The following is a 22,014-nucleotide window of genomic DNA, read 5'->3' as shown; positions in this document are numbered from 1 at the left end:
CTTTGGAAGTGGGAGAAACCCAGAGCACGGGGAGGGCACCCACGCAAACACAAAGAGAACATGCAAACTCCACACAGGAGTTTATGTCCAGGTGGGAAGCAGTCCCACAACCTTCTTGCTGTGAGGCAACATTGCTAACCACTAAACCAACGTGTTGCCCCATCTACCTTTTTTTTCACATATTCTGTGAGCATTCAAACATAATATGTTTTTCTGATGGAGTGAACACAACATAATCAAACTCTTACGGTAGTGTTTCTGGAGGTAGAACAAAGTACCATAAAGGTTTAATAATTTTGTTATGTTCACTCCATCAGAAATATTGTGTTTTTCTGCTCATAGAATATGTTAACTTGCACTCACCCAATATAAGCTAAAGCCAACTTTAAGCTCAATGTTCCTTATTGCGCCAACACAATGAAGAGACTCCTATATTTCTTCTCCCTCAGATTTCTCTTTGTGAAATCTGTGGTTAAACTATGTAATTAAAGTCTTGGCAGTGGTATGTGCTCTCAGCGCACTTCTGGTGTTTGGAGTGGAGTTATATTGTGACTAGGAATGGAATAATACCACGTTTTCATGTCCAATATAGTACAGATAATGGAACCCTTCAGTATCTGTACCAGTGTACCAATCTGATACCAGCTTTCCCCGCACTGAAACAAATGATCTGTTAATAAATGAATTTGTCTGGGCGTACTTTGCTAGCCCTAGCCAAACAACAACTCAAACTGCAAAACAAATATTTTATTCTTTCAACGGAAACCATATAAATACATATGAATTAGATGTGCAGTAGAAGGCTCGGATCAGATCGGGTTTAGGTTTATATTTCTCCAGTCCAGTAATTTATCTTATATCGGGCCAATACTGATCTGAAATGTCAATGGGCACATCATGGTTTTCACATTATAGACTCAAAAAGCAAAAGCTGCAACTGGAAGGACCACAACAGCAGGGAAAAGGCGTTACAGCTGGTGTCACCACAAGACAGGACGTCAAAGTCATGAACGTGCACCGTGATAAAGTGTGATCTGGATACCAGACATTGACTTGATTTTTCAGGGAAACAGCAGACTACATGGGTAGCACCTGAGTTACCGCTGGAGTCACCCTGTACACCGCAAACTGCTGCTGTCATGCACCACCAGATCAAAACGTAACAACAACTAAGCGTGGGTTCAAACACGGATTTCCAGACATAAGGACCAACGAATGACCACTGCATTGGAAAAGTTTTAAAAACTTTGTCTTCCGACTCCCTGTGAATAATAACATGGATTTTACACAAGATATTTGCTCAGTTATACACACGGACACACACAGACATACAGACACACACACACACACTAGACTGAATCGTGCATGAGTTAATTTTAAAGTAACACCTACATTTCAATCTTAAATGTTGTTTGCTGTGTTTTGTTTCCATTCATTTCTGTAAATGATCTGTTATGAGCCATCAGCATAGACATCAGTTTTTGTGGTTATAGATTATCACTACGGAGCATTTCTGTGGTTTTATTAATGACGTCATCAGCGGTTAGTCAACTCAATTTCACAACTAAATATCGACTCTAAAAACCCCAACTGACGTTGTGTGGTTACTGTACCTTCTCTCTGACCAGGATTGCTGAACACTGAAGAGGCACACCCATCATCTTGTGAGGGTTCCATGTGACAGAATTGGCCCTAGAACAGTTATTACAACATTAATATCGCTTGGTGTGTGAATAATAAGTAAAAGTGCAAATAAATCAGTTTGTGTTCACCTTTCAATTCCACTAAGCTCTATGGCGGTGCTTCCTGGACATCAGTAAGCCACCTCCCCATGCTCCCTAGTGAATGCACTACATCCTTACCGCGGCTGTGCACTAGCACACAATGCAAATATTCTCCATAATAAACACGTGCATGTGTGCTTCCTGGTCAATCGCTCACATCAACATGGAAGCCAATGTTGTATTTTCACACGATGTCGGCAATTTCATTAATGGGGTCAATGCCCCCCCCACCGTAGACAGTGGAGCCACCCTGTGGCCGTTGACAAACAAGGGCACGTAACCCTACAGAACCAAAAACCACAGGGATGAGTTGGAGAAAGCAAAAATTGTTGGGGAAAAGTCGAGAAAAAAAAAATTACAGAAATACCAATCAGAGCAAAGTGATGAGAAAGACACTGACCTTCTGCTTTGGCAGTCAATGACCTCGCCCTCGAGATCTGCAGGAATGACTCGGCCCCTGAATGAGTGCACGGTATCATGTTATGATGGATGTCCTACAAGTCACCTCCCACATATTGTCCAACCACAGTATTAGTTTTAAACCTGCAGGATGAGCGCCGTACCTCTCATCTGTACGCAGAAGAATCACATTCTCAGTCCCGAAGCCCAGAGCGGCTCCAGCCTTCTTTATAGAGTAATGGCTCTGAAGCAACAAAAATACAAGGTGACAAATCCATCTGTCTCTGAGATGACAGCAAATCATCAGCACAGTGGAAGGCTTTTTGTTTGTTTGTATTTTATGAGCACATTTCTATTTAGCCTCCATGCTGCCAAGTTATCGAATTTACAACCGTTTCAAAGAAAAAGATATGATAAATGCATATCGATTGTTGTCAACAGACTTGAGACTTCTTCAGTGATCTCAGTCTACAATTGATGAAGTAAAACATCTACTTCATTAAAATGTTCAAATATGCTGTTTGTGTGCACATGTTCATGCACACGTACATGTTCAGATGTGAAAAGTACAAGGCGGGGAGCAGCAGACATGCCTTTGGTCTTGACCTCAGGGTAGTATTTGTAACGTGCGATCATCACACTGTACATGTTAGAAATAGCTCCACCTGGTGAAAAGGCAGAGATACATGAGTGCTCTGGACAGCAAAAAGCAAAAACACAAGCAGTGATTTTGTATACAGTAGTTTGAGTTACTAAAGCATACCAACAACAGTTTTCCCGTTTCCATTTTCAACTGCAGTCAAATAGGATTTCAAATTTATTTCAGACATGTGATAGATTGGCAGCCCCTGTCCGGGATGTACCCCACCTCTCACCCAATGACCGTTGGTATAGGCTCCAGCTCCTCTGTGACCCTTAAGTGGAATAAGTGGGTATAGAAAATGAATGAATGGAATAGGTGGATAGAACACTTGCCTACAAAGTTCAAGGTTACATGTGCCCCAATCTCCTTGTACATCTGGCAGTGTATCGAACATAAAACATGTGCCCAAATCAACATGTGGATCCATACAGAATGGGAGAAGCCACAATAAATTAGTTTGAGGATACATTTTATATACAGTGTGCATTTACAGATTTTAAATGGCAAAAATGTGAAGCTTTTTTGCTCATAATATTTCAGCATCTACCAATGATCACCAAAACATTGAATAGTGACCTAAGAAGTAAGACTCAACTCTGCAAGTAGTCATTGAAAACAAGCGTAAATATTGGTAGTGATTCTTCAGAGTCTATACTGAATTTCGGGAAGCATTTGATTTGGTTGACTGGGCTGGTTTTTGAGATAACCTGAGAATTTGTGTGATCTCTAAGATGTTGCTGGACATCATACCCGTCTAATACACAGGTGCTGTGAGTCCTTGGTTTGGCTACTCTGCTGTGGAATATGACTCATTTTTTTTAGCAAGCTTGCTACACATTTGCCTGCGCTGATTATTTAACTAAAACAACAGTAAAATGCATAAATCTAGAGTTTTCTTCAGAAATATGAGATAACATGGGGAGAAAAGTTGAGACAGTTTATGGACAAAGTTAGGAACAAACAACAGGCTAACATTCCAGAACTTTCCAGCACAGACCCACCTCACCTATGGGGGGATGAGCATTGAGAAATCTTTCCAAAACAAATAAACTTAGTGTTACTATTACATTGTAAATAAAATATATGTGATTCTAAGTTTATAACTGAGTGTCATATTATTTTGTCAGTATTATAGTTGTATTAGGGGCCTCCCTGGGCCCCTGTCAAATAGACTCCTAGAATTCTTCTCCTTATGCTCCACTTTTCGGCACCCCAGCTGACTACCATGAAGGCTGGCTGAAAATCTCTGCCTCCAACGCAACTGTTTCAATAACAAGTAAGATATCAAAGTGAAAATGGTATGAGAATCATCCTTTTCTGATTATTGCTACACCAAAGTTTCTGAAGAATCACTGCCAATATTTACGCTTGTGTCTACTTGCAGAGTTGAGTCTTACTACAATTTCAGGCATGTGCAAAACTGCCTTCGACGTAACATAATAGTCAATGAAAAATGGGATATACATGGATGTGCATTTGAAACAAGATGCTGTTATTGAACTCCTTATGGTGGAGTTCTGTGGTCCCGTGGATTTTCATCAATGCATGAGTGTTGTCTATGGCGACACCTGTGTGGATATCAATACAGGCAGGAGGTGGGCAATGAGTTTCAATGGGGAAAATCCAGAGATAAAGAGTTTGCATGAACAGGCCTGTGGTGGGTGCCCCATAGCAGCCACAGATACACAACATCAAGTCCAGGTGGACGAGTTCCGATCTATACGTGAACACTTTGTATAAGCTGCACGCATGTCTGAAGTAGGTTCATCCTGGAAATTTTTCATGCACGAGTTGACAAACAAGAAATGCACTGCAGAGGCTCAAATTTTATGAGCGCTAACCACACCCAATGTACAGTCCAGATCTCCTGAACAACAAAAGGCACAAAAAAGCAGAACGTTTCAGCTGATGCTCATATATTGAACTACTAATACACAGATTGGGGCTCTATTGCACCATGTGCTTCAGCCTATCTGTCTGTCAGCCTACTTTATCTGCATTGTTCCAGTCCAACCATCTGTAAATGAGTACCAGCTTTGGCTGGGGAAGTAACACGTGATGGAATAGTGTCCCATCCAGGGGAGTTGCATATTGTCATCTACTTCACGGTCTTAAATCTACCAATAAGCAGCACCCTGATGGTCTACAGGGCTTGTATAGGACTTCCATCTTGCAGTGTGCTGTCAAATTACAGTGGTGGACTTTAAAATTTAAACCCCTGACAGATGCTTTTCATCTTTGGGCCAAAAGGTGGCCTGCACGTGGAAAAAATGTAAGCTTTCCTTCATGATCCATATAGAATTCCTATTTTGCCGAGAAACAGTGATTATAAAATTATGTGAACGCAACTTAAAGGTTGCTGGGCTTTTCTGTGGGCTGGCTTGGCTTTAAAGGTTTAATAATACGAGGTTGAATTGTTGTGTGTGGTCTGGATTTTGCATGTTTAAACTTGACAGAGGCGGGTGCTTTTGGCCTGCAATGCAATTTGTCACATGACACAATAGTGCAGCAGATACCTCAAATAATCTTTCACTTGGTGATACAAGCACTAAATTTGGAACAGAGGTGCTTCAGGACCTACTCTCGTAGAAAAGGTCGCTATCCAGGTAATAAAAAAACAAAATGGCTGCCATTTTCCAAGATGGCCACCAATCGAACTGGTTTTTAAGCTTGTTTTACCTATATTTTAATTGAATAACCATATCTGGAAGATGTAGCAATGGAAATATTTTATTTGGAGCCTAGAAAATCCAATTATGCAGTAAAAAAAAACAAAAAATATTGAAAAATCAGGTAATTTTATGTAAATTATGTAAATGAACACTCATTCAATGATGTTTGCAATCTGCTAAATTTCCAAAAACATAACACCAACGATTACATGTTTGTTGCTTTGGTATGAAACAAAGTCTCTGTTGATTTACAGTTTGCATAAGTTCTTTTCAGTCATCACATTTGCAGGAACATAACTGTGTACACTTGAGGCTGAAGCGATAGCATTTGCATCTTCCTCGGCAGTCAGTCTTGCATCCACATTTTGTCAATTGCTGGCAACTCTCTGCAATTGCAGGAAGCTTTGACCACAGAACTTTCCAGATCTCACCATCTTTTATCTTTTTGCCACAGAAAGATGATACAACATTGCAGCCAGTGAAGGCATGGAAGAACAGCATACCATTGGAATTCTCTGGGCCAAGATTCAACACATTGTCATGGATTAGCAACCACCTGATGGAATGACCATGGCCAAACTCAATCCACAGCATTTCCAATCCTGCATCCTGGAGAGTTGCAAAATTGCTGACTGCACCAACAAGAATATCTGTATCACTTGCCTTAACTAACACAGATTTTGCCTTTTGCTTGGCTGCATCAAGAGCATGTGTGAAGATTCTGGTGTCAGCTTCTTCATGGTTGCATGGGCTCAAGCTCTCCAGACTGATGGGTTTGTTGGACAGAGCCTCTTTGCCAGTGGTCACAATTACAACATTTTCAGCACACAGGGATTCTATCTTGTCAGCCAGGAATTCAAAAAGCTCAGTCTTGTCATTGTCTCGCAGAAAACATTTCCAGTTAGGTGGAAGCTTGGTTTTGTCAGTTACTCTACGTCGATCTCTTTTACCCCTTCTTGACCTTGTCTCAGCCTTTAAGCTTGAAGTCCAGTAAACATCAAAAACTATGTCTGTCTTCTCATATTTTGATGAGTATGTTTGAATTTTGGGCTATCCTTTTACCACCCAACCGTATGAAATATCAAAGCACATTGAGGTATGGGATACAACAAGGTTCAGGCATATTGTGCCCTACACCTAGCCCGATCGTTCATCCAGTGCCATTTAAGTCCCGTGCGATCTGTACACCATCCGGGTAACTGATGCCCCATTACCCTTGGCTCGGCTCTCCCGCGCTGGCACATCCTGTCGATTCAGGTGCGGCTATCTAACTATTATTCTACAACTAACTAAATTTCTAGTTAAGCTATATACAGGGGCTTATTAGATAGCATTTGGGACACTGAAATACTGAAAACTATAGTGAGTATACTACTACAATAGTTAGTAAACTACAACTACAGCTACTTTACTACAACCCGACACTGAACCCCATGCTGAGTCTCACAGCAATGATGCCACCAGTGTGCTCTGGTTGTGCTATGGCATCACTCTGATTCATAATAATAACAACATATAACATATAAACAAGAGCTAGTTAACATTGTATTACAACAATGATGGCAAGGTTTTGTATGTAATAACGTGATCGGACAGCTGGATGTGTCATAAATATGCATTTTCAGTCATGAAATGGCTGCCATTTTTCAAAATGGTGGCCATTTTGGAATGACATTGATACTATTAAGTTCTCCTGGTCAGAATACATACATTTTGATATTTGCATTACTCAGATGTTTTGATTCCTTGACGTTCTGAGCTGAAAACACCCTTTTTCACCTTTAACGTGGCGGCCATCTTGAAAATGTCGGCCATTTTGTTTTTTCACCTGGATAGCGATCTTTTCTAAGAGAGTAGGTCCTGAAGTACTTATGTACCAAATTTGGTGCTTGTATCACCAAGTGAAAGATTCTTGTGTTATATTGACTTAAACTGCCTCACTACAAAACAAACCTGGTGAAAAGAGGCCATCCCCCTCACTGCCTGGCCAGCCAATCATCTCTCTCATTTTCTTCAGTGTAAGCTGCTCCATCAACACAAAAACTGGAGCAATCTCATAGGTGAACCTGTCAATCAAACCGACAAAATAGGAATATTAGTAAATGCAACATCATCTCACTGCTTCACATTGACCATGGGGGCCTTTCTATCATAGAATTATTTGCAGAGGTGTGTGGAGAGTTATGGAATAGCAAAATTATAGCAATGCTATATTTTGATATTGTAGATAATGATAATTTTGATAATGATAATAGTAATGTTTATTTTTTATTGATATAGCACTTTCACATCACACATAGAAAGTGCTTCACAATATCAAATGCAATAGAAGAACAATAAAACATAGCAATTAAAAATAATAATGATATACATAAAAACAAAATTAAAGCATTAAGATACTCATACAATTAAACCACATCAGTGATTATAGGCAGCAGAGAAGTCTTGTCTTGAAAACCTCAATCAAACTACAGAGCTTATTCTTAACTGGCAGACTGTTACACGGTAATAGTGTATAAGTGTATACAATGAAAAAGCTTTATCACACACACACACACACACACACACACACACACACACACACACACACACACACACACACACACACACACACACACACACACACACACACACACACACACACACACACACACGAGGTGCATGGATTCAAAAAGATGAGGCCTAAGTGGAAACCAATGCCAAGATTCAGCCCTATATGACCACCTGACTGACAGAATACGGACTTTGGTCATGGATGACTGTTCCCTAGCCATCCAAGAACTTATGTATGAGGTAGGGATGAGCTCAGATTTGGTACATTATATTTTGACAGAGGATTTTGGAATGCGGAGAGTGTCAGTGAAATTCTTGCTGAAGCTGCTAATGGTTGCACAGAAGCAAATAAATTTTGAAGTATCACAGGGCAAGCTGGAATGCGTAAACAGCGACCCCAACTTCCTGAAGACCATCATCGCTGGTGGGTTTATGAGTAAGATCTGGAACCCAGATTTATCCAACATTACCAAGGCCAAAAAAAGCACGACAGGTGCGCAACAATGTCAAGGTCATGTTGACCATTTTATTTGACTTTAGTGGGGTGGTGCATCTTGACTACACACCAGAAGGCCAAAATATTAGTTATTATTAAAGAGTATTATCAGGAGGTCCTACATCACCTTCATGATGCTGTGTACTGTAAACAAACAGATCTGTGGGTGGTAAAAAATTGGCAACTCCATCATGATAATGCAAATGCCCATTCTGCTCAGCTGATTCAGGCTTTCCAGGCCAAACACAACACTCCTGTGATTTGTCAGGCTCCTTACTCTCCTGACATGGCTCCCTTTCATTTTTGTCTGTTCAACCAAGATCAAAACAATACTAAAAGGGACTCGATTTCAGTCACGAGGCAACACAGTGAGGAACGCGATAGCCCAGCTGGACACCATTCTAAAAAAGGCCTTCCAGAAATGCTTCCAAAAATAGAAGAACTGCTGGGAGAAGTGTGTGCAGTCCCAAAGAGACTACTGTGAAAGGGATTAGGATTTCAGACCCCAGTTGAGAAACTGTATTTTTTGTAGCTAAAGTTTGGATACCTTTTCAATGCACCTCATGTCCACACACACACACGCACGCACGCGCGCGCGCGCACACACACACACACACACACACACACACACACACACACACACACACACACACACACACACACACACACACACACACACACACATCAAAATGCAAAGCTGACTGAACTAATTAAAAATAGTCTGCAAGGAGGTCGGCATCAAACATTCATATTCAAATGCTTGCTAAAATCACTCAGTAGTTTAATTAAAGCACACAAAGCTCGGATGGCTATCAGCCATCCTGAAGTCGGTCTGAATGAGTCTGATGTGATGACTGACAGAGTGTATGCATGTATGAGAATGACAAAGCAATAGAGGGAGTGTTTGGAAGAGATAAGAGCTGTCGCTGATCCAAATATTCAGATGCTGGAGGAGAGACCCTGATTATTAAATTTGTTATTTCATGAAAAGTGAAGGATAAAAAAAATCTTTACAACACAAGAGGAATGAAGAAGGTGTTTGTGAACTGACTGTCAGCTTAAAGGATGAAGGAATTTTATGTTTTATGAACAACTGAAGAACAAAACTCAAAAGTGGGTTAAAAGTGTCCTGTGATGTCAACAGATAGTCATGAGCTCTATTTCCTCTCGTTAATAGCTGAGCAGCGGCCAAACCCTCAGGCCTGACTCTGTGTCTAACGAGGCCACTTACACAACAGTCCACCACCGTCATTATGACATAAAACAACAATCGTACATGTCCTCTGGGTTTTCCTACATTTCTGTTCTCTCAGATTAAAGGACTGAAGCATGCTGGGTAAAAAGAAGGGAAGAATAGACTGCAGAGAGGACGAGTAGCTGCTGCAGTGGGCTGCACAGTTTGCATAACCAGCTAACGGCTAATTAGCAAAGCTAACTTTTTTGTTAGCAGATTAGCATTTCAGATAACTTTGAAAACTGTTCAGTACTGGCCAATTAACTTCTTTTAAATTGAATTATGCTTTAATTCAGCTAACATATTTTGATAAAGCTGTATGATTTTAAACCCTAAAAATCACAGTTCGTTCCCACTGGAACTTATATGCTAATCCAAGAAGCATATTGACACATTGCTTGAAGGCAACAAGAGATGGTGAAACAGGAGTTCAAACAAGAGCCAATGCATGAATTCAAGGGCACAATTTAGAACTAGAAATTGGTGGGGACAAAGTGCGAGGCCCGCAGGGCTGAAGCCCATACGCCGGGGGTCTGGGAGCCGCTTTAGGCCCCCAGAAGCCAACGGTTTATAGATAAGCTCAGATGCATTCTGAGCATCCAGAACAGTAATTTTATGTTTTGAGAAGACCATAAAGTGGACACCATTTGACTTATACAATTTGAAACTGTGGATATAAGTACATTATTCTGAGAATAGCCAGCATTGATTTTATTAACATCCTGTGTAAATAAGGTATCACCACATGTGTAGAACTCAAAAAGAATGATAGGTTGAGTTTTCATTAAAAAAAAACAACTGCAATGTGATAAAATGTATTCATAAATATGAAAGAACAGGCTCTTAATAATTATTAACTATCACATACTGTTTTTTTTCTCAAGATTTGTTTTTGCATAAGTTTGAAAAAACAACAGCTCATACGTTTAGGATAAATTACTTATCATGAATTTAATTTTCGAAGTGGCACTAATGACAACACTCATACTGAACATAATTTCGCTTGCATAGACTGATTTTTGGAGATCAAGCAATAATTGCAGATGGGCTTTCTGAGGTCCCAGATAGCTTTTCTGATTTCCTTTTCTAACTTTCAGAATTTAGTAAAGTAGCATATGGTCCATTGATACTTATGTTAGACACTAGTCCCTAGAGGCAAATATTTTTGGTTTCAAATCTGGGCAAATGCAGTCACAGAAAATTCCAAATGTGACAAACAAGAAAACAGGTGTTGTAACAAGTCAATGCTCCTAAAAATACAAACTTGCAGAAACAAAGATACTATTCTGACATGGTTTTCCACATAAGACTGGCATAGCATGTTTCAAGTACACACATATATGTCAGAAGATGGGGGGGGCATACCATATTCTGTCCCCTGGTTGAAAAGGTGTGGGGGGGACATGTCCCCCTATCCCCACCAAATTGCGCCCATGCGTGAATTACATTATTACATTATTTTTCATGTGCAGCTTTTATTTCTAAGCATTTTCTATTTTGTGTAATACTTTACTGTGAATAGACTGTTGAATGGAAACTACCATTAATTTCACTTGTTCATATAATTATTTTCTGATCATCATTTGATCTTGTCATGCTAAGCCTTTTTTGTAAACCTTCATATTTATGCTTCAACATATTAAGATTTCAACTCTTTAGGTCTGTTTTTTGGGATTTTAGAATTAAAAAACCAACAAAACAACAAGTCAAAGCTTATTCTTGTAATAAAAGCTGGGAGGAACTTCAGCTAAATGTTTTCGCTAGCCCGGTCTCACTTTTTTTTTTTCATCCTCCCGTCACGGAAAGTGCCCACTTTTCAGGACACGTTTTTTATTTTATTTTGGTATTTATCTTCCCCTTCAACTCTAACCATAACCATAGTGTAAGTGTGTGTCCTCCCTAAACGTGCACCATGGCCCCCCAGACCCCCCGCCTTTCACCCCACATTTTGTGTTCCCTGCCATGAAATTAATTCTTGCACCCGTTATGAAAAACACCCCATTTTCGTACCCCCATCACAAACCCATAGATTAATGTACTTTTCGTAACCCAGTCCCATGAACTGCCGTGAGACTGGGTTGGTTTTAGCGGTTTAGAGTCACAGATAATTTAACACATTAGCATTTATCAAAGCTAACATTTAGGTTAGCTGAGCTCACAATGGGCGAAATGCAAGGACAGAAAATGTGGCAGGAAGGGGGGAAAAAAAACAAAGAAAAACACATTGAGTATGAAAAATAGTAGAAAAAAGTTGAAGAGAAGTGAGAACAAATGCACAAGGATGAAGAAAAAAGAGGAGGAGAATTATTAATAATGGGGACTGACAGGGTGGATGTGATTATGAGCTTCCAGTCATTTGTGGTCACTGGACCCATGGTTCAAACAGCCACCACACAGGACAAAACAACAGGAGAAAAATGTCACTTCGTGTACCAATATTGGACAGGATATCAAAGATGGACAAAAATCAAATCTCATTTTCTCTTCAAATATATTCCATCTGCAGCATACAAGAAACAAAACCAGTGCGTTTTTTTCAATAATCCTCTCTGTGAGGCATTTTGTGTTAACAGCGATCATTATCTCAATCAGAGACAATCATTGGGCTTTTCAGGGTGAAAATTACCACTCAGTCACCTGCCCGTCTCCAGGGACAAGCCCTAAATGCCCTTATTACCATCATCAAGGGTACTCAGTGTGCTCGCACGTGTGCTGACCCCCCCACCCCCAAATGCACTCATCTCTCAAAGGACCACTGAGTCAGTCTGAGTCTATGGGGACAATAGAGTGTGCCGCAGGGAGCTGCAGCAGCCACGTTCCACAATCTGCTGCCTTAGGATGATGTGCATCACTGTGGGGCCCAGCTGGCCTATCTGCTAAAACCAGTTCACAATCAGCCTGCAGTCAACGGGCTGGAAACCATAGCTGCTCTATCTGGGACAGCCAGAGCTGGTGGTTGTGTGAGGAAATGTGTGGGTATCACAGTGTCTGTGTGTGTGTTTGTGTGTGTGCGCACGGGTGTGTGTGTGTGTGTGTGTGCCTGCTGGGGCTTTCTTCTAACCCAGAGATGAAATGGCACATAACGCACTACTACTAGAAGTCTTCAAATGGTTCAAAAATGCTGCTGGAGCTTTAAAGAGGAGCAGGAAAGGAAACAAAACAAAAAGTTTGACAAAAAGAGATCATCTTCTTTGAGATGGGTAAAAGGAAGCCCTCTATGCGAAATTTGACAAACTTTCCCTTAACTGATGTGTCTCAGGCACCATCTTTCTACTGCTTATGAGGTAGTTGTTTTATTGCACCCCAGGAAGATTAAAATCACTTCACACATCTGTCAAAGGGAGCAGACCCAATGACATCCCTGCGGACCAGTCAGACATTAACAACTCTGAAGAAAAACTGCAACAATGACCTAATTTTCCTGAAAAGACTGATGGTGTTTGTTTTACACACAGTGTGTATATATTGGGCAAACCCTCGGTGATGTCACCAACAGGTTTTCTGAAGAGCTGTTGTGAAACTCAAGTAGGGCAGCATCAAATGTCAGCACCTTGGCAGCGCTTAACTCGGCTTAACATCCAGGAACCCCATAAATAGGTAAAGAGGTGGCGTGCAAGCAAAACTGATGTGATCTGGACAGGATGACTCACGCTCGCTAAAATTTCCAAACAAGAAATGGTGCTAAGATATCAAATTGTTGTTGTGGCGCCAACCTCTTCAATGGTTTGCTTGTATGATTAAACACACAGCAAGCCAAATGATCTGAGACAGTTGTAATAAAATGCTAAAAAAAAACAAACAGTTGACTTGACCTTGACTGTGTTGAGTCCTGAGCAGCTAGCAGCCACTGCGAGCTGGGCCACAACTATGAACGCTAATTATTCATAACTTTATGGCGTAAAATACCCTAAGATGATGAATTATACAGTACCAATCAAACGTTTTGACAATTTCTTAATTAACTGAATGGGAAAAGTACAGTGGCTTAGTGGTTAGCACTGTTGCCTCCTAGCAAGAAGGTCATGGGAGCGATTTCCACTTGTGGCCTTTCTGTATGGAGCTTGCATGTTCTCCCTGTGTTTGTGTGAGTTCTCTGCAGGTGCTCCGGCTTCCTCCCACATCCAAAGACATGCAGGTTGGGGTTGGGTGAACTGGAAACTTTAAATTGTTCGTAGGTGTGCGTGCGGGTGTGAATATATTTGTTTGTCTATATGTGGCTCTTGCGTCCTGTCTAGAGTGCACACTGCCTCATGCCCTATGAATGCTGGGATAGGCTCCAGCCCCCCATGACCCTTAATTGGAGTAAGCAGAGTGTAAGCAAGCCTTTAGTGGCCATTCAAGGAATTGCATGCAAGTTGATTATTGTTGCACCACAGGATCAGTCCATTATAGCAGCACTAAATCCTCTCCATGAGTCCAGTGTCTTTCAAGTATTTAAAAAGCCAACACTTCCCCCTCCCACCTGACCTTATCTGTCAGTATATCACCTAAACAAATTCATACTTATTACAATATTCCACCATACATGTCCTTTACTTTACCTCAAAAAAGAAATCTAACCAGACTAAGCCTTCAAAACACTTAAAAATCACACTGTTGCATTGCTGTTTTTGATTTTTTTTCCCCATGGCCAAAAAAGCAAAAGGCACTGGTAGCGGTACTTTCACATTAGTGAAATGGGGTTCAACTACCTACAGTGTCCTTGCTAAAAGCCAAAATATATGAAAACACAATAGTTATCCATCAATCCACACATTTCACAAGAAACCTAAATGTCCCTGACTCACAATATCAACAACTGCTGTATTCACATCCAGAACTGTGTTTGTTCCTTTCCATATCTCTATGTGTGTGTATATATGTCCATATATGGCTTAACTAACGTACACTTTGCCTGTTAAAACTATGCAAGAGTAAGTACACCTCTTTGTACATCTCACCTTCAAACACAGCCTCTTACGACCATCCATGAAAAATCTACTTAAGCTCCCAATTTTCTATAGGAATACAAACTTCCTATGAGCACTGCACTTGTGTGCTTAAAAAATATACTTAGAGTTATAAATCTGCTTAAAAATCTTATTGCACATCTTCAGATAATTTAATATTACCTGAAAAAATGACAATCTATGTGAGGTTTCTGATTTTTGTCAGACAAATTAAGTAACTAACTACCTAACTGACTAAGATTTGGGCCTTGGGCAGTTATGGTACAGATAACTGTGGGAAAGTTTGACTTTCTATGGAAAACTTCTCATCATGAATAATTCCAGGGACATATAGTGTCAGATGTTGTGGACAATGTAAAGCCCACTGAAACCATTCTTACAATGGGTTATATATGAATACATGTAACTGCCTTTTATTTTTCAGCTAATCTGTGACTCATCAAACAGGCAATGCTGAATTTGTACACGCGGTATGCACACACTCTATCCTGCTGTCTGTTTCCATTTTGTAAAAATGAACATCCCCTCACTTTGTTTTGATTGATTCTACTCTTTCCAGCTGCTGCTGTAATTCTGTCAATTTTCTTTCTTTCTGTCTGCTGCTCGATGGTTGCCATGACCGTTGTTGCTTTGTCTTGTCTGTTTCTGGTTTTTGCTCTTTCGTGCATCACAGAGCTGCACATTTTCCCACTGACCTTTTAAAGCAAATCAGTAAACTTTGATTTATGGCTGTAAATAAGCATCAACCTACAGAATATATCTGTGTGCTTTTGGAGACTTTTATAGATGACAGTATGAATCTTTTTTTTTTTCCTCGGGAGTTTATATTCACACATTGTTCCAACCAACACACCACAGACCTATTTACAGCGTGTCTCTGAGCGCATGTATCTGTGTTCAGGGTGGTGATGCTGATGTGGTTCATGGCCTCTATCAGACTAGACCACCATGTAACTGTGACCTGAGATCAATATACAATCTTAACACCCCTGCGGCTGAGCTGCCTCTCGCATACAGCACAGCGTCACCCTACAGTCTGTCAATACACAGTCTCTGCAGGACAAACCAAACACTCTATAAAACTGCGCTCAGCTGTGAGCTGAGGACATTGCAACATGCAACACGTGAAATAATGACTGGGAGGTTTTTTTTTTTCCAGTGGCCTACAAACACTGAAATCTCACTCGACTCATCGTCACATACGGGTGTTTCCCCTATGTTGACCAAGAGCGAGCAGTGTGTGACTTACATGTTGGTATTCGCTGTGGACGTAAGCCACTCTCCGGCCAGACCAATGATGTCCAAACCAGAAGACAGCTGGTTGAAAAAACGCGGGTGGCCTGAGAGACAAACATACAAGGGTTACCACTGTAGCAACCGTACTTACAAACGTCACATCACATAGGATATCCTAGTAGTAATATAATAACCTTTATTTAACCAGATAGAAAACCCACTGAGATTGAAACCTCTTTTATAAGGATGACCTGGCCAAGAAATGCAGCAGCACATGTCATAATGGACAGGTTAACATCAACATGAGAATGTTGATAATAAATAACATGCAATCCTCTTGGTCATAGTAACATTCTAATGATGTAAAGTCTCAAACAAAATAGAAATTAGAAACATAGGCATTGCGCAAAAGAACCCCATTTGCGATCTCGTAAAATACACCGGAAAGTGTTCAAAGAAGTCAGTCCAGACAGTTTCAGTTCAGACTGAACGTTCCAATCAGAGGGACCTGAAAAACCAAAGGCTTTCTTTCCTGCTTCAGTGCGAACACGAGATACATGAAAGCATAACATGTCATTTGAGTTTCAGAGCTCTGAAGTAAACTAGATAAATAGGCCAGAACCAGTCCAATAAGAGTTTTGTAAACCAGAGTCATCCAATGCATATATCGCCTAACAGTCAAAGAGGGCATGCCTGCTTTGGCATACAACTCACAGTGGTGGGTGAGGCGGCTACAGCCAGTAATGAATCTCAAGGCACAATGATACAACGGGGTCGAGGACTGTAGACAACTGGTTGAGGCACAGCTGTATACGACATTGCCATAGTCCAATAATGGCAGGAAGGTAGCAGTTATTATGTGCCCCTGGTGACTGCGCCGACCATCTCTTCATTGTAGAATGGATTGTTATATTACTCTTTACTTTTAAAACAGGTCTTAGATTCTCACGCACATCTTTACTTATGGTGCTGAATGTGATCTTACAGTTAAAATACACAATGCTTTTCCTGTTAGATTTGTATAAACTGAAATGCTCTGCCATGAGGAGATAATGTGAGCAGACACAGTGCACAATTTTAAATCTCTTCTAAAAAAAAAAATCTCTTCTTATAAGACTTGGTCTCCTGGTGGCCACAATTGCAATCAAAATGTGTCTGTCCAGTGTTGAAGTTGTCTGAGGTATAACTGACATAACCTTGTGTACCCAGCTTGATCTAGATACACAAAGTCTTTGTCAAGATATCACATACACAGATTACAGAGACTCAGCACCCTGGTGGAAACAATTAGATGTGAACGTAGGCTTACTGAAAGAACATGGGCAGTGGGTCTAAAATGAGAGTTGCTTCAGGTGGAAAGTAGCAGTGACACTAGCACAATGCTGTGTTCTGGTTTGCACTGGGTGGAAGACAGGGTCACTGGACTGAGATCAGTGACTGGATGCCTTTGGTTCCTGAGTCATTCATGAAATTGCTTGGGTACTTAGGGAAACTCAGACAAGGCTTACTACTTCCACTGTGCCGGAATGTCAAATACAACACCATGGCCATGTGACACCTGTCCCTGAACATGATCCACATACAGGTGCTGCAGTTCTAAAGCTATCAGGCTCGAGAACAAGCCAAGAGAAAGGCCACATATCACCTGGCTGTAGCAGACTGAGTGCCATGTCCAGGAGGTGGGGATGGACTGGTGGACAGCCTGGGTGGTTGCCAATCAGGACAGTGGGCAGTTACATAGTCAGATGGATGTGGCCCGTTATTTCCTTTATTACTTTTCATTAATAAAATATACAAAATTCTCTATTATTTTTAAGTAAACACTCAACACTTCAAATTTGGTATTTTAGTGACATACTAATGAGGAAAAAAAGCCCATCAAAAACCACATTTAGACTGAAACAGCACAATGTTCAAGTCACAGAACTACTGGTCTTCCATATCCTCAGAATATGTTTCATGAACACAAAGGATGCAGCTGAACACTCAAACGTGTGTACTGTACCTTAGGCGAACAGCAGCACATCACAACCCATAAGGTATCTGACTACTCATGTACATGTACTGTACTCAAATACTAGGAATTTAATAGTACTGTAGATGAATGTTAGCTGAGCAATCTATTACCTCCACAGTGTGCAAACAGACTATACTGTGTTATCTCATTATGCACCCGGAGCCTGGTACTGAAGAAAAACTTACAGGAAAATTCAGAGAAGATAGTGGACATACATGAAAATAGTATGCGTCCAAGGCACTATGGTATTGTACAAATATACATTTATTAAGTATCTGGAGCCATTTACAAAAGTGTGCCATATCAAAATAACATTTTTGCACCATACATGGGTTTGCGCATATGCATCATCTGTAAATATCCAGGTCAAAGAACAGGTCTCTAGTACTCACTCGTTTATGTCTAGTACATACTACAATCAAAAATTAACTTGCCCAACCAACAAAATTATGGAAAATATTTCCACCCAAGTAAAATGCTTTAACTTAGCCAGAAACAATATTGCTGAGTGGTCTTGGTGTAAATTTGTTGGGTCAACATGATGAATTTTCATTACTGTTACTCAGTTACCATGGTTCAAGCCAACTAGATTTGTAAAGCTAAATCTAATAAAAAAAAAATTGTATAATTACATGTCAACCTAACTTTACATTGTTGGATCAGCACAATTTATGCAGATCCACCTTGGATTTGCTGTGGCGACCCCGAGTGCAAACAAGGCAGCAGCCAAAGGGACTTACTTTTTTTTGTTACATTTATCCTTACAAATCTAGTTGGCCTGAACCATGGGAATTAAATAACAGTAATGTAAATTCATCATGTTGACCCAACAAATTTACATTTAGGTCTACGTTTACCCCTACAAATATAGGTGGCCTGGAGAGTAACGTAAATTCATCATGTTGACCCAAAAAATTTACATTTAGGTCTACATTTACCCTTACAAATCTAGTTGGCCTGAACCATGGTAATTAAGTAATAGTAACACAAATTCATCATGGTGACCCAACAAATTTACATTTAGTTCTAACATTTACTCATACAAATCTAGTTGGCCTGAATCATGGTAATTAAGTAACAATAACGCACATTCATCATGCTGACCCAACAAATTTACATTTAGTTCTAACATTTACCCTTACAAATCTAGTTGGCCTGAACCATGGTAATTAAGTAACAATAATGCACATTCATCATGTTGACCCAACAAATTTACATTTAAGTCTACATTTACCCATACAAATCTACTTGGCCTGAACCATGGTAATTAAGTAACAATAACGCACATTCATCATGCTGACCCAACAAATTTACATTTAGTTCTAACATTTACCCTTACAAATTTAGTTGGCCTGAACCATGGTAATTAAGTAACAATAATGCACATTCATCATGTTGACCCAACAAATTTACATTTAAGTCTACATTTACCCATACAAATCTACTTGGCCTGAACCATGGTAATTAAGTAATAGTAACACAAATTCATCATGGTGACCCAACAAATTTACATTTAGTTCTAACATTTACTCATACAAATCTAGTTGGCCTGAACCATGGTAATTAAGTAACAATAATACACATTCATCATGTTGACCTGACAAATTTACACTGATGTCACTCAACAAAATTGCTTCTGGCTAAATTAATGCATTTTACTTGGCAATTAAAAACTTGACTTTATATCGTAGAAGCTACATGTTAGATTTAGGTTCATGTAACAGACACCCATGTTGGTTTTATTGAGCGTACAGTGGCGGGTGAATAGTAGGTGTCTAACTGAGCATACCATAGTGAGTATTCATTTGTAGGAAAAGAACTCTTCCCTTCCAACTTTTACAAATAATAATAATAATAAAAAATTCTTCATTGCAGTTCAAAAAACATTTGGACAAGCAAACATTATTTTTCTGGTCAGTCAGGAGGGTTAAGAGTTCTGACATTTTACTGTTCAATCTGTCTGATCTGGACTGATAATAAGAGTGGATAGTCACCATTTAGACTCCAAGATACCTGCACACAGTTTTCCTCAAAAGGCCTGCAGCCTGAGCGCAGTCATGGATATGAACACGTGTGGGTGCACATGCCTTGATGATTAAATCATAATAAATCATTGCAAATTAAAAAAAAAAAGATTATGTTGTGTTGTTTTTAAAACAACAACAGTGGTGATTAACAGCGAGAGAAGACGCATGAACCCCCCCTCACCCAAAATCACCACCACCCAAAATAAAAACTGCTACAAAATAATTCAAAAAGCCCAAACACAAAGTCTGTGAATGAGAATTTGTGCTGAGTTGTGGCCACGGTACAGTTCGTGTGTGGTGAATAAAGCCCGAGGGACAGTTTGAGCGCTGTCTTTTTTAACAGCTTGAAACAGGCCGTGTTAGGAGCCCCTCAGGCGACGTGCCCTTTAATCAGTCAAGGGGAAGAGAAAGAGGATGTCAACTGAATTAGCAGGAGGGCAATAAATAAAGCGTCTCGCTCCATCTTACGATCCAGTTTCTTCTTACAGGGCTGCTGATGAATTTATGTCTAAATTAAAGTGTCACTGTTAAATCAAATCTATACCTCGGTTTGAATAATAATTTACTTTAGTGAAAACCCCTTTAATATGATAAAAATAAAAATGGCATGTTGATATAAATATCATTCAGTCACTGTAAAGCTATTTAACACTTCATAAGATTGAAATACCCACAAAGTATTCAAGCATCTCATTTAGTCCCGCAGGATGTTATCTTATACATATGAATATCTTGAAGATATTTAGGTATTTAGCTCCTGGCCTACCTGTCCGGACGCCGTACTTGAGTGTGTCCCTGCAGTCCACTAGGATCTGCTCCAAGGACTCGGGCTGGTCCGACAGCTCCAGGTTGAAGCCCTCCATGCCCTCCAAGAGCTGGTGAGGGTGATGGAAGTCCAGCACTTTGGTGGAACGATCAAAGGTTTTCTTCACGTAGTTAGTGAGGATGTCGATCACCTCCAGAAGAAACTGCATGGTCTGCTCTTCTCCATTTTTGGCTGGCAGTAAATCTGGAATTTAACACTGAGTTAGGCGGGTCTTGAGGTTTAAAGGTGGGCTTGTAACCAAAGGCTTCTCAGTTTGGTTCCCTGTCAGACAGGATACTCTCTAGGTACTTTGGAGCATGGTGCTTGATCCCATGTTGCTCCTAGTGTGCAGTTGAATGCTTTTTGTGGAGGCACACTAACGTCGGTGCAAATCTGAGATGTCATTATGAAGGCAGTTTGAGCATCGGCACTGGATGGAAAAGCACTATAGAAATGCACTCTACTGAAGTCAAACCACAAGTCTTATTTTCCTTTTTCATTTGTAAGAATATTGATGAATTTAAGAGAATTAGACTTTAAAAGGTGTCAACCAGAGGATACACTCAGCTCATACTTCCCTTTCACAAAAGTTACAATTGAGAACCCAGATGGTCTCCAACAAATTTTGAAATAACAGAAAATGGAAAAAGGAAATATTAAGTATAGGATCTGATCATCTGTAAAATGTAACTCTATCCTACCCAAACACCATTTATCCTAGTCTGGCATTATCCGGACAACAGCTCATTTTTGTTTCCCAGCTGGTGTTACCAATGGGTGCAGACCAAAATGGCTCTGGATCCAACAGATTAGACTTACAACCAATCAGAGCAATGAAACATGAGGTACACTGAAAGACACAAACATCTCAAATTATGTGTAAGCTTGTGAGCCCCCACTGAATGTCTTTATACACACAAAGAAGCTACGACTTGTCATGGTGTTAGTTTTATGATCTCTAGGTTTCTACTTTTCTACTGTTATCTCCTACATGTTATATTTCACGTACTTATCTTGTGTGATGTCCTCCTAATGCATTCGCTTCCATGTTATTTCTCTTTGTGCTTTAATTATGGTAGACTGTTCCTTGTGTGTATCATTAGCTTTATTTCCTGGCTGCTCAGGTTTCCAGTTTCACTTGCATGTTCGTTTCCTGGTTAATTGAGTCATGCACTATTTAAGCCCTGAAAGGGTTACTG

General features: G+C 40.1%; 1 pseudogene; it reads right to left on the bottom strand.

Moving 5' to 3' along the window:
• The window catches only part of LOC117522703, a 44,379-nt pseudogene that overhangs the window by 10,882 nt on the left and 11,483 nt on the right, over positions 1 to 22,014 (bottom strand).

The sequence above is a fragment of the Thalassophryne amazonica genome, chromosome 12 (assembly GCF_902500255.1).
Source record: "Thalassophryne amazonica chromosome 12, fThaAma1.1, whole genome shotgun sequence".
NCBI classification, from domain to species: domain Eukaryota; kingdom Metazoa; phylum Chordata; class Actinopteri; order Batrachoidiformes; family Batrachoididae; genus Thalassophryne; species Thalassophryne amazonica.
The sequence above is the reverse complement of the archived record's forward strand: the minus strand, read 5'-3'. Positions and strand labels throughout refer to the sequence as shown.